General features: G+C 44.1%; 1 long non-coding RNA gene across 1 annotated transcript in view; it reads left to right on the forward strand.

The window, feature by feature from the left end:
- Positions 1-2,482: 2,482 nt before the first annotated feature.
- LOC148778069 (uncharacterized) overlaps positions 2,483-12,309 on the forward strand; it is a 179,733-nt gene continuing 169,906 nt past the window's right edge. The window contains exon 1 of the long non-coding RNA XR_016037232.1: positions 2,483-2,648. This is a non-coding gene — a long non-coding RNA (uncharacterized LOC148778069). The remainder of the gene's footprint in view (positions 2,649-12,309) is intronic.

A 12,309-nucleotide genomic window follows, 5' to 3' on the forward strand; every position in this document is an offset into this window, starting at 1 on the left:
TTTGTAAGGATAAAAGTAGTGATATTATTGAACACTTACACAAAAAGGAACATAGATGATGATTTCTCAGTAGAAACTTAAAGTTGGCAAGGAAACAAGATATTGATTTGATGGGAGGGTAAGGATGCTTCAGCCTCTGTGTATCTACTGGAAGGTTGAACCTGAGTCTTCTGCTTGGCAGGATTCTTTACCACTGAGCCATCTGGGAAGCCTGACAAAAGCAGATCAGCCAATACCCTGATGTCTTGGAGGTAATTTTACCACTCAGAAGTTTGAGAATACAATGCACTTGGACTTGGGGCTTAACTCTCACCAACAAAGAGAACACATGATGGTGATCTGAATGTTAAAGGTGACACTGTCATCCTAGGGTTTGATGTCAAGGATATTGGTTATTATCAGACATATTCACTGGATTTGGGAAAATCAGACTGAAAACTGTGAAGGGAAAAGATAGGTATTAGTTTCATCAAAAACACCAACTGGGAAGAAACACACGCTGGTCTAAATATCACTCTGACTTTGCTCTTACACATGACTTCAGTGAGGATGTACTGAGAATCTCAGATGAAAGATCCACAGGTGGAATATTCCTAAAACGTGGAGGGAGGGACACAGGGCTAAGACTGAATACAGGAGTGGCATAAATCAGTGTGACCAGTCTTAGGAAACCTGCAGACACGGATATACCAAGACTCTCCAAAATGCTAAGGACAGTGACATGTCAATTTTGATATAACATGTTAGAGACAGGAAACAAGGAATGTTTCTGACAAAGAAAAAGCAGAACTGCTCAAGTCCTATTTTGTTTTCATACTCATTACCCAGAAAAATAATTTCAGAAAAGGAAAACCTAAACAAGCAATTTAAAAAAGGAATTCCAAGCCACTCTTGGTCAGGGTAACAAATGAAGAATTCATTGCTTTTAGTGAGATCAAACCCCAGATCTGAAAGAACAGCATTCCTGAGTCCTGAGAAGGTGAACAGGTAGAATGCCAAAAAGTTATCATTCATTTCTTAGGAATCATGCAGGCTAACAAAATGAAGACATTTAGAGATACACAATGCATCGATTTTCCAAAAAAAAAAAAGGAAAAGATAATTTCTAAAAAGTATGAACGACTGAGCTGCCATAGATTTTTGTTATTAAACAGAATGTTAAGCAGATGGTTTGTAAATGCTGAAAAAAGGAAATGGAAGTCACCTGTTGTTATCCATTGCTGTTATTTGACGTTCCATGCATTTTTGTGGCATCCATGTCACTAAAAAGAATTCATGCCAAATCAAGCTCATTTGTTTTTGGAAAAATTACCAGTTGGTGTCTGGAGGGAGCATCTGAGACATACTTGATCTTCATATTATTAAGGTATTTGTTGCTAATGATATCCATTTTAACTGCCTACTGGTCAGTCATTCCCTCATCCACAGCAAGACCTGAGATGAATTGACAATCTTCCTCTGCAGAAGCTGTTTTTCTTTATGTCCTATTAGAGGAACCAGCTGCCAGTCTTCTCAGATGGAGTCCTTTTAGTGATGCTTGATGCTTTGCTTCTTTCTCTGCACTGGATTATTGTGACAAAGTCATCTTTCTCTCGTGGCTCTGGCTCGGGATCATATTCTAGGCTGCTACCTGAGTTCTAGAAATGCAGATCTGCTTGTGTTTACAACTTTGCTGGTTTTTTGATGTCCACAGGATAAAGTCCCAGCACCTACAGAAAGCCCGTCATGGTCTGCTCCTGGCTTTCTGAGCAAAATAGAGACCTTTCAAAGCACTGCATACAGTCCTTGATTTTGCTATATTGAATATTTTGTTATTCTCATTTCAACATGTGTATGCGTGCTAACTTGCTTCAGGCATGTCTGACTCTGTGCGACCCCATGGACTATAGTCTACCAGGCTCCTCTGTTCATGGGATTCTCCAAGCAAGAATACTGGAGTGGATTGCCATGCCCTACTCCAGGGAACCTTCTCGACCCAGGGATTGAACCTGCGTCTCTTATGTCTCCTGCATTGGCAAGCGTGTCCTTTCCCAACAGTACCACCTGGGAAACCCCTTATTTCAATGCACTATACTTTTAGTTCCTTGCCCTTACAGTGTTAATCTTTCTGTTTACTATGTCTGATTTCCTTTTCTGCCCGGCACACTCCTACTCGTACTTCAAAGTCAGGCCATTGTCACCTGCTTCCCACAGGCAACCGTAAGTTCGTTTTCTAAGTAATAGCTGACTTTTTAATTCCCCCAGAGTTTGTATTTTATTATTGGAATCTTAGAGGGGAAATCTCTTTGGGCTTTTTGAGTGAAACTGTGTGTGTGTCTAACTCTTAGTAGAGGGGGATGGGAACACAAGGCGCTCTCTCCTGTCCCCTGCCCTGTTTCGGTGTGGGTGACAGGTGGCAGGTTGACAGTCCACTCACGAAGGTCACCTGACCAGAGTCACAGCGGGATTGACTCCTATCTTCCTTCTTTCCTGACAGGAACCTCCTGCTGCCCAAAGCTGTGGGGCTGGTTCCTGGGTGGCCTCTCAACTCTAGTCTATCCCTGCCCAGTTCTCCGCTCCCACCACGCCGTGTCTGAGTTATCACTGGTGCAGTGCTGAGTCATTCACCTGAAGTGACTGATTTACTTCTCAGGTCACCCTGACAGAAGGTAAATCTCATGCTCTCCTGAAGGGCAGAGCCCCTCCTCAGGCTGGGGTCCAGCTGGTTCCAGAGGCTGAGCCCTGTCTCTAGGGGGTCTCTTCAGCCACTCCTCACATCCTTCTCCACTGTCTTTGCCAACCACTCTCCCTTCAGCCTCTTTATCCTGTTTTCTGCGATCCCATCTTTTTCCTCTTTCCACAAACTTCTTGAAAGCAGTCAATTCTTGCAGCCTACGCATTCTGAGTATTCACTTATCTCTTCATTTGCTTGAATTAGCTTTCTACCCCATCTTCTTTCTTAAACATCTTCAAGGTCACTAATAAAACTGGCCACTCATCTAAGGATTTTTTTGATCTCCATATTTCTCATTCTGTCTAGAGCATGAGACACTATTTATACCAAACCTTGAAAATTTAATTTTCCTTCTCTGTGATCTGTATATCCTGGACCTTGCCAAGCTATGATCACAAAAATAACCTTTTATATGCAAATAATCATGACTCCCTTGAAAGAAGTTAAGTGTTTCACTGAGTTTTATTTCTCAACATCTTTGGAGATGTCCAGGGAATTCTTTCATGTTTCATATATTTTACTCTGATTGTCACAGGTCATACTAAGGGGCCAGCCCAAATACATTTTCCCTGCACGTCCTTCTTGTCATTTCAGATTGGTTTGTTCCAGGTCGCTTCTGCTCTCTACACCCTATTTTCTTGTCTCACTGCCAGTGACCTTGGTCAGACCCCAGACTCCTGGGCACTGATGTCCTCTGCTGGCGACCCTCTCATTTTCTTACTTAGCCTTGGGGAAAGGACTCTTCCTTCCCTTAACTGCGCCTCTCTAAAGCATGGAGCTGATCCTTCAGTTATTACTAACCACGACTTATCTTGCAGCCTAAATGCCGGTCAAAGCCTGACCTCAGGAATCCTCACCGGGTCTGCACCTCAGAATTGCTTGTCCCATAAATGAGGGATCTGCCAGAAATTCACACCTTTCTGCCTCCCTTTTACTTATTTATTAAAATGTGTCTTCATCTGCCTCCTTTTCTAGCATTTCTGCTTTCCATTTTCTAAAAGAGAGGTTCTTTCCTGGCTTCTTTTACCTATCTTTTACTTCTTCTATCTCAATACTTCAAGTATAAACTCTGTGTAGCTCATTAAATGTGCTTCCCCTGTGGCTCAGCAGTAAAGAATCTACCTGTAATGCAGGAGATGTGGGTTAGTCCCTGGGTTGGGAAGATCCCCTGGAGGAGGGCATGGCTACCCACTCTCGTGTCTTGCCTGGAGAAGCCCATGGACAGAGGAGCCTGGCGGGCTACAGTCCAAAGGGTAGCAAAGAATTGGACATGACTGAAGTGACTGCGCGCAGGCACAGGCAGCTGATTAAATATAATTAGGGATCTTCTCCCTGACCTCCAAATACATATGCCTAGGTGTTTGTTTGAAATCTCCACCCAAACATCTCATAGGCTCCTTTAATGCAATATTTTTGAGAGCTACTCCTTTCAAGCATAGATAGCTGTGGCAAAAATCATCTGTTCTGGGGCTTTCAAACCTTTGTTGCAGAAAAAAAATTATATAATATATGTACATGTTTGAAAATTTACCTCTAAACTCAAACCAGTGAGCATCCCTCTCTCTTTACCATGCTTCCCACTCTTAATTGATCCCAGGGTGGGAGCTGTTACATCATGGCCATGCACATGCCTGGGTACCCTAGATGCAGGCTCTGACCACTGTCCCCCACCAGCTTGCTCTTTCTGCCTTTGTCCACAACTCCCAGGGACTTCAGGCTATAGGATCCATCGCCCGAAAGTGTTCTGACAAAAAATGGGATAGCTGTGGTCAAGGTTACTGTAAAGAAAATGCTTGCATTAAGTGGAAGGTTTTCCACTAAATCACCTTTAGGATCCTCAGCAGCTCTAAGAACCAGTGATTTTATAGGATAAAATGTTTAATGTTTTCTTATATGGCTATATTCCCTTGATTTAGCTGAAAGTCTTTGTCATTTATATATGTGTTCCAGGCTGATGTTAAATTTTCTTTATGGATTTGTTTGAAATAAATGGGTCGTTACTTGCAGCTTGGATAGTTTTCGGCTTACATGGATTATCCTGGCTTTGCTATTTGTTTTGGCAGAGAAAAACTCCTGATTAGCACTCTGGCAGCAACTGTGGGTTTTCTTGCATACTATTCCCTCTCCACCACTGAAATAGCATTTTCAAGTGGTTGCATAGCAGCCTCTGATCTCTCAGCTTTCTTGGAGTTGAGTGTGACTGAGAAACTTCCAGTGTGTCCTTAGGGAGATACAACTTGTCCTCCTCCTTTGCTTTTCCCTTTCTCTGATGGCTGCAAGGCAGATATGATGGCATGGCTCCTTGGGCAAGGAGCTCCTTGGGCTCTCTATAGAGCAAATGCAATACTCTAGAAATGGATGAGTGACATCTTAGAAAAAGCCTGGATGTCCACGTGGGGAGCTCCTATCAGAAGAAACCAGTTTGCAAGAGGAAAAACTTCAACCCTGTTTAAGCCACTATTAGTATCTTCATCTTATTAACCAATTAAAATCCTATCCTAAAAAGTAAGACTTTTTTGTCTTTGCTTTATAATCTCACAGTTAAAACCGCATCTCCTGCATGCCATGGTGGTAATCGCTGTTTGTGTGTGTGTTAGTTGTTCAGCCATACTCGACTCTGCAACCTCGTGGATAGTAGCTGCCAGATTCCTCTTCCCTGGAATTCTCCAGGCAAGAATACTGGAGTGGGTTGCCATTCTCTTCTCCAGGGGATTTTCCTGACCCAGGGATGGAACCCAGGTCTCCTGCATTGCAGGCAGATTCTTTACCAACTGAGCCACCAGGGACTCATAATTGCTGTTTAGTTATGTAAATAATAGAGCTGTATATTGAAAGGACTTCCCTGGTAGCTCAACTGGTAAAGAATCAGCCTGCAATGCAGAAGACCCTGGTTCGATTCCTGGGTGGGGAAGATCCACTGGAGAAGGGATAGGCTACCTACCCTAGTATTCTTGGGCTTCCTTGGTGGATCAGCTGGTAAAGAATCCGCCTTCATTGTGAGAGACCTGGGTTCAATCCCTGGGTTGGAAAGATCTGCTGGAGAAGGGAATGCCTACCCACTGCAGTTTTCTGGCCTGGAGAATTCCATGGACAATATAGTCTATGGGCTTGCAAAGAGTTGGACATGACTGAGTGACTTTCATTCATTTCATATTGAAAGTAGGCTTCCCAGGTGGTGCTAGTGTAAAGCATCTATCAATGCAGGAGACACAGGTTCGATCCCTGGGTTGGTAAGATCTCCTGGAGGAGGAAATGGCAACCAATTCCAGTACTGTTGCTTGGACTATTCCATGGACAGAGGAGCTTGGCGGACTAAAATCCATGGGGCTGTAAAGAGTCAGACACAACTGATCACAGCATACACCATTGAAAGTAGATTAGCTTGATGGGCCCTGGAGTCTGGGCAACGATTACCGAGTAAAGGAGCTGAGCATATGGATAAGAGAGAGGAAAAGGGAACATGCATTTACTGATCATCTACTATATGTAGATACCATGCTTCGCATAGGACATCTCATGTCAATCTGACTGAAGAAGAATTGTTATTCCCACTTTGTATCTGAGGAAACTGAGCCTTAGCAGGAGTATCTGGCTACTAACCATTAAGGACAGAACTTGAGTTTAGCCACAGACCTGATCTCAAATCCTGGAGTCTCTCTGCTAGGGGAGGAAGTGGCATAAGCATTATGGATGTGATGAAATCTAGAGTGGGAATATCATGGGGACTCATCTGGGAGTCTTATTTATATGAAGGCCTCTTGGGAAAAATGGTACAAGTGACTTCTGACTCAAAGATGGACCTTAGGATGCTATACTCCCTCTAACAGGAAACTTGCTTTAAGTTTGAAGATTTAAGATATTGAACTCTGTCCTTAGGTTCTGATTCATGTTTCATGGAGAGGGGGCACTTTTAAATTTAATGCAGGCTGATGAGTTTCAAGTATGCTCAAGCATTTCTTTGAGACCCCATGGACTGTAGCTCACCAGGCTTCTCTTTCCACAGAGATTTTCAGGCAAGAGTACTGAAGTGTGTTGCTATTTCCTCTTCCAGGGGATCTTCCCAACCCAGGGATCTAACCTGTGTCTTCTGCATTGGCAGGCACATTCTTTACCACTGCACCTCCTAATATTCACCCTAAATCCAGGTGGAGGGAGAACCCCACCTGCAACTCTGAGGTCTCTATTGGCAGCTTGATTCTTAACCCAGGGGCAGGGAAAAAGCTGCCGGAGAATAGTGCCACCATGTGGTAGATGAGAGAATAGAAACAACGGAGAGAAAAAAAGAGTACCTCAGTTTGCTAGAGACTTTGGGAACTGTTCTGGAGAGGAGGCGACCTGGAAGTGAAAATAGTGTGGACCAGGCTCGTTTTCCCAGTACAGTATTGAAGAGGGGTCAGGGTAGCCTGGGAAAGTAAGGATTATATTGGGATGATTACTTTAGCCTTTGTGTGAGTGCTCAGTCGTGTCTGATTCTTTGTGATCCCTTTGTGACTGTAGCCCTTCAGACTCCTTTGTTCATGGAATTTCCCAGGCAAGAATATGGGAGTGGGTCGCCATTTCCTACTCCAGGGAATCTTCCTGAACTGAACCAGGGGTTGAACCTGCATCTCTTGTCTCTTTTGCATTGGCAGGCAGCTTCTTTATCACTGTGCCACGTGGGAAGCCTTTCAGTTCAGTTCACTCAGTCGTGTCCGACTCTTTGAGACCCCATGGACCGCAGCAGGCCAGGCTTCCCTGTCCATCACCAACTCCTGGAGTTTACTCAAACTCATGTTATTTCCAAACCAAGGAAAACCAGAGAAGATAGAAACTGTAGAAGCAAACTCTATGGACAACCAAAATATCTTGAGTTTATTCTCCTTGGGTGAGACCCATGGACCATAACCAACACTCTCCAGTGGCTCAGGAAGTTTAGGAAAGATTTGCCTTGAGTTAAGGGAGTAGAGAGGGCTTCCCTGGTGGCTCAGTCAGTAAAGAACCTGCCTGCAATGCAGGAGACCCAGGTTCAATCCCTGAGTCGGTTCAATCCCTGGGTTGGGAGAATGAAACAGCAACCCACTCCAGTCTGGGAAATCCCATGGACAGAGGAGCCTGGCGGGCTATATGGGGTCACAAAGATTCAGACACAACTTAGTGATTAAGCCACCACCACGGAGGGGAGTAGGGAGGGCAGAGGTGAAGAAGGAAACTGCATTAAAGCATCAGGTTCCAGGAGGCACTGTCCCTGGCTGCACTAGAAATACATGCTCAGCGGCAGCTCCATCCCAGTGGTACCGGTGGCCTGGCTTACAACCCTGAAAAAATTCCCTAGACTGGAAGTAGAGATTAAAGAATTATTCTTCACTGAGTGTACTGAGTCTATCTAGAAGACTGAAACCATAATATGGTGTCACCGGATCATTTGGGCCTTTTGCCTGCATTATCTCCACTAATTAATTGCCCATTCTCTGAGAACGACAATGAAAAATATATTTTGTATTATGTATCTTTATACAAATTTATTTTAAAAAACTGATTTTGAATATAAAACCCAACCCCAAACTGTGTATTTTCCATGCACGTAGCTTCAAGGCCAGTCCTTTAGCTCCCTTTTAAAGTAGATTGCTACCACTAAAGCCCTTCTCTATGGAAATCCAGATGCTGTCAGGAAGGCTTACATGTGATGCTGGAAGAGGAATAATTTCAATAGTGAATGAAAAGATAATAACCTTAGAGAGAATTTCAGGGGTTTCTTGACTTCAGGCCCTTCTTGATCTGGCCCCAGGCTGATACCCCAGAGATCTGGAGTCCTGCCTGGGTGGAGGCTGTAAAAGGACTGTGCCTTCCAAGCCCCTCCATAAAAGGAAGGGAACAGACATGCCTGATGCAAGAATGCAGCATCATAATAAGAGGAAACTGTCCAAATAGGGGCAAGAGGATCACAAGAATATGAGGAGATGGAGGGATTAAGGAAGAGAACGTGCGTCTGGATCTTATTCCACAAGCTCTCCTAATTTCACCACTGCATTGCCATTGGATCCCAGGGTACTGTAGTACACACCAGCATCTCAAATTTCAAGGTTGGTTTAGTTCAGTTAAGGGCTTCCAGCAATAGAAACTTTCAAGAGGAAAGAATAGTTCTAACTATCACTTTTAGGTTTTTCTACAAGAAAGCCTTGCTGGAATTTATTAGAGAATATGTTAATTACCTGTAATTTCCTAGGCAAAAAACAAATAATTCAGATTCCATAAAATTTTGCCTAACTAGACACCAGCTCCTTAAATAAGAGTTTGTGGTTTGCTGATAAGGGGGTTATTGCTATTTTCCTAAGTGATAAAGAAACATCCTGGGAAACAGAAATGTTATCAAGACATTAGGGGCTTAGAACCCTAAGTTACTGGCAAAGTCTTGATGCTCTAGAATTTGGGACATTCCAGTTTCTGGATGTACTGGGAGTCTGAATTTTGGAAGTCAATTTTAAACAGTGTTGATGATACAGAGACAGATGTACACTATTCAAACTTAGTAAAAAGAGGGATTATTCTCCCTCTACCTAGTTGGTTTAGGGACCAGTACTGCTTGATATGGCTTCCCAAGTAGCCTGCCAGTGCAGGAGACATAAGAGACTCGGGTTCGATCCCTGGGTCGGGAAGATCCCCTGGAGGAGGGCATGGCAACCCACTCCAGTATTCCTGCTTGGAGAATCCCATGGACAGAGAAGCCTGATGGGTTATAGTCCGTAGGGTTGCTCAGAGTTGTACGTGACTAAAGTGACTTGGCAGTCACACATGCACTGCTTGATATATCTTGTACATGAAATCATGAAATACCTAACATTTACTACACGTGTGCTATGTGCAAAGAACTTGTTGTTCAGTCACTAAGTCATGTCCAATTCTTTTGTGATCCCATGTATAGTAGCCTGCCAGGCTCCTCTGTCCATGGAGATTCTCCAGGCAAGAATATTGGATTGAGTTGCCATTTGCTTCTCCGGGGGATCTTTCTGACCCATCGATCGAACCTGCATCTAAGAACTACCCAAAATGCAAAGTTAGGTATTTAAAAACTGCGAGAAGCAGCTCATTGAGAAGCATGCAGCTGGCCAGTGGAAGAGCTGAGACTAGAGCTCGGGTCTGACTCCAAACCCATCACACGCTTAGCTGGCAATCACAGACATTTTCTGTATCTTTTTTGCAGTTTCCTAACCATTTCTGTCTCTGTCTTCTCCTCAATAAGAATAATGTTAAGAATCAAGAGAGAAAAAGTACTATTTTGTTTCTGGAAAAGCCCTGACCCAGAGCAAAATGAGTAACAAAGAAATAACACTTAGACAAAAAAAGCACTGGACAAAGAACAGCTACTGGAGACACCTGCGAGCCCATTTTGAACTTCGAAGGGGCAGTTCTGCGGGGCTTCTTTTGCTGCCCTGGCCTTTAAGCTTTCTGTGTTCTGTGACTTGACTTGGCATCTGATGAAGCTTAGTATTCACAATGGAAATGAAGTCAAGGGCCTGGTGACAGATGTTTCTTTTTGCCTTGAAGGAAGATAAACATGTCATTTAATAGACCTGAACGTGTGTATTGGATTCTTCAGAGGGTGAGCATATGGATGCTCCCCGTCCCTCCAAACAGATCCTGTTTATCTAAAGCCTTGCTCGCAGTTTTCATTAATTGCAGGTGATAGCCTTTGTCTTTCCTAGCCCTGCTGAAGGGTAGGTTCCACTGCTCCTTAGCTTGATGTTTCTACTAGTCCAGGACCAGGAGTCTGTCCTGACCATAGGCTGGGCATCAAGAAGCCCATAGTGAGCTTGCTGTCATCTAGAGAAGGCAGGGTGTGTGTGTGCCTGAGGTCTCTTTCATCCTTCCCCAGCTATGTGGCCTGTCTGTGGATTGGACCTCAGGATCTTGCTCTAAAATCCAACATACCAATGGGAAACACCATTCCTCTCCCTTTCAGAATCTGCCACCCCATCCATCAGATCGAACCCCTTTGGGCTCTGAGATTGACTTGAAGAATGACTCCAAGGCGCGTGATTTGGATGACTAACCACCCTTCCCTTTTATGGTCAACTCAGTAATTTAACTCTCTTCTGTGTTCTTTCCTGGCCTCTCTTTCTTTTCATTATTGCCCCATTATGATAATTGTCTGACCAACCTTTTATTTCAGACTTGCAGGACTCAATCGTTCATCACATATTTTTGAGAGCATCACTTTATTTATTTATTAAATATTTATTTAAATTTATTTATTTGTCTGTACCGGGTCCTAGTTGTGACATGAGGGATCTTCATTTTTCATTGCAGCATGCTGGACTGTTAATTGTGGTATGAGGGATCTCGTTCCCCAACCAGGGATTGAACCCAGGCCCCCTGCATTGGGAGCACACAGTCTTATCCACTGGACTGCCAGGGAAGTCCTGGGAGCATCACTTTAGATGTGCTACACACGGTGCTCAGCTCTGATGGATCAAAGGTGAAGAAGTCATGGGACCTCGCAGTCTAAGGGAGCAGTTCAATTCCAAAACAGATGATGACAACACAGTCTGGTAAACACACACGAGAGATGTATGTACGAAAACAAGAATGGGGGCAGATAACTCAACTTACCCACAACACAAGAAGGATTTTAGGTATTAAAGGGCGGGGTGGAGACCACGTAAGGGAGATTCCAGGCAGACAGGAAGTATAAGCAAAGACTTGCACATAAAAATAGCATTTGTATGTAAGGAACTAGAAGATTTTTGTTATGCTGGAGAATAAAGATGGATCAGGGAATAGTGAAGTTGAAAAGGTAGACAGGGGCCATGTCATGAAGAGCTTCATAAGGAGGGTGACCATGTAATTTTTAAAAACCCAGGCACAAGTCACTCAGTTGTGTCCGACTCTGCGACCCCATGGACTGTAGCCCACCAGGCTCCTCGGTCCATGGCATTTTCCAGGCAAGAGTACTGGAATGGGTTGCCATTTCCTTCTCCAGGGGATCTTTCCAACCCAGGGATTGAACCAGGGTCTCCTGCACTCAGATGCTTTACTGTCTGAGCCACCAGGGAAGCCCAATAATTATTCTAGGATAAAAATTAAAAACAAGACTCAGAAAAACTGGGACACATCATCACCTCGCTTCTATGGCAGGTAAGGGACTTGGACTCTAAACCATAGGCAATGGAGGTTTACTGAAGAGTGCTGAGTTTGTGGCTCCCTGGCATCCTCAGACCAGCCTCTTTCTGGAAGCAGATGTTCCCTCCTATAGCTACCAAGCATGTCTGGGGTAGGCATGTGACCCAGATTCATGCTTGGGCCTGGGACTTTGAATTCCGAGAGTCAAAAGAGATTGTCTCTCCAAATATGGAGGTGAGCCAAGCTGTAGTCCAGCCATAGGAAATGGTGCCTAGAGAGGTGTTCTGAGCAGATCGTGTCTGTGCCCTCATCTTGGCTGTGTCCTCGTCCATCCTAAAGGAAACCAACCCTGAATACTCACTGGAAGGACATGCTGAAGCTGAAGCTCTGATACTTTGGCCACCTGATGCAAAGGTGGCCGCCTGACTTATTGAAAAGACACTAATGCTGGGAAAGATTGAAAGTAGGAGGAGAAGGGGATGGCAGAGAATGAGATGGTT

This window comes from Moschus berezovskii, chromosome 4, assembly GCF_049115385.1.
Source record: "Moschus berezovskii isolate FMDL1 chromosome 4, NW_MosBer_1.0, whole genome shotgun sequence".
NCBI lineage: Eukaryota > Metazoa > Chordata > Mammalia > Artiodactyla > Moschidae > Moschus > Moschus berezovskii.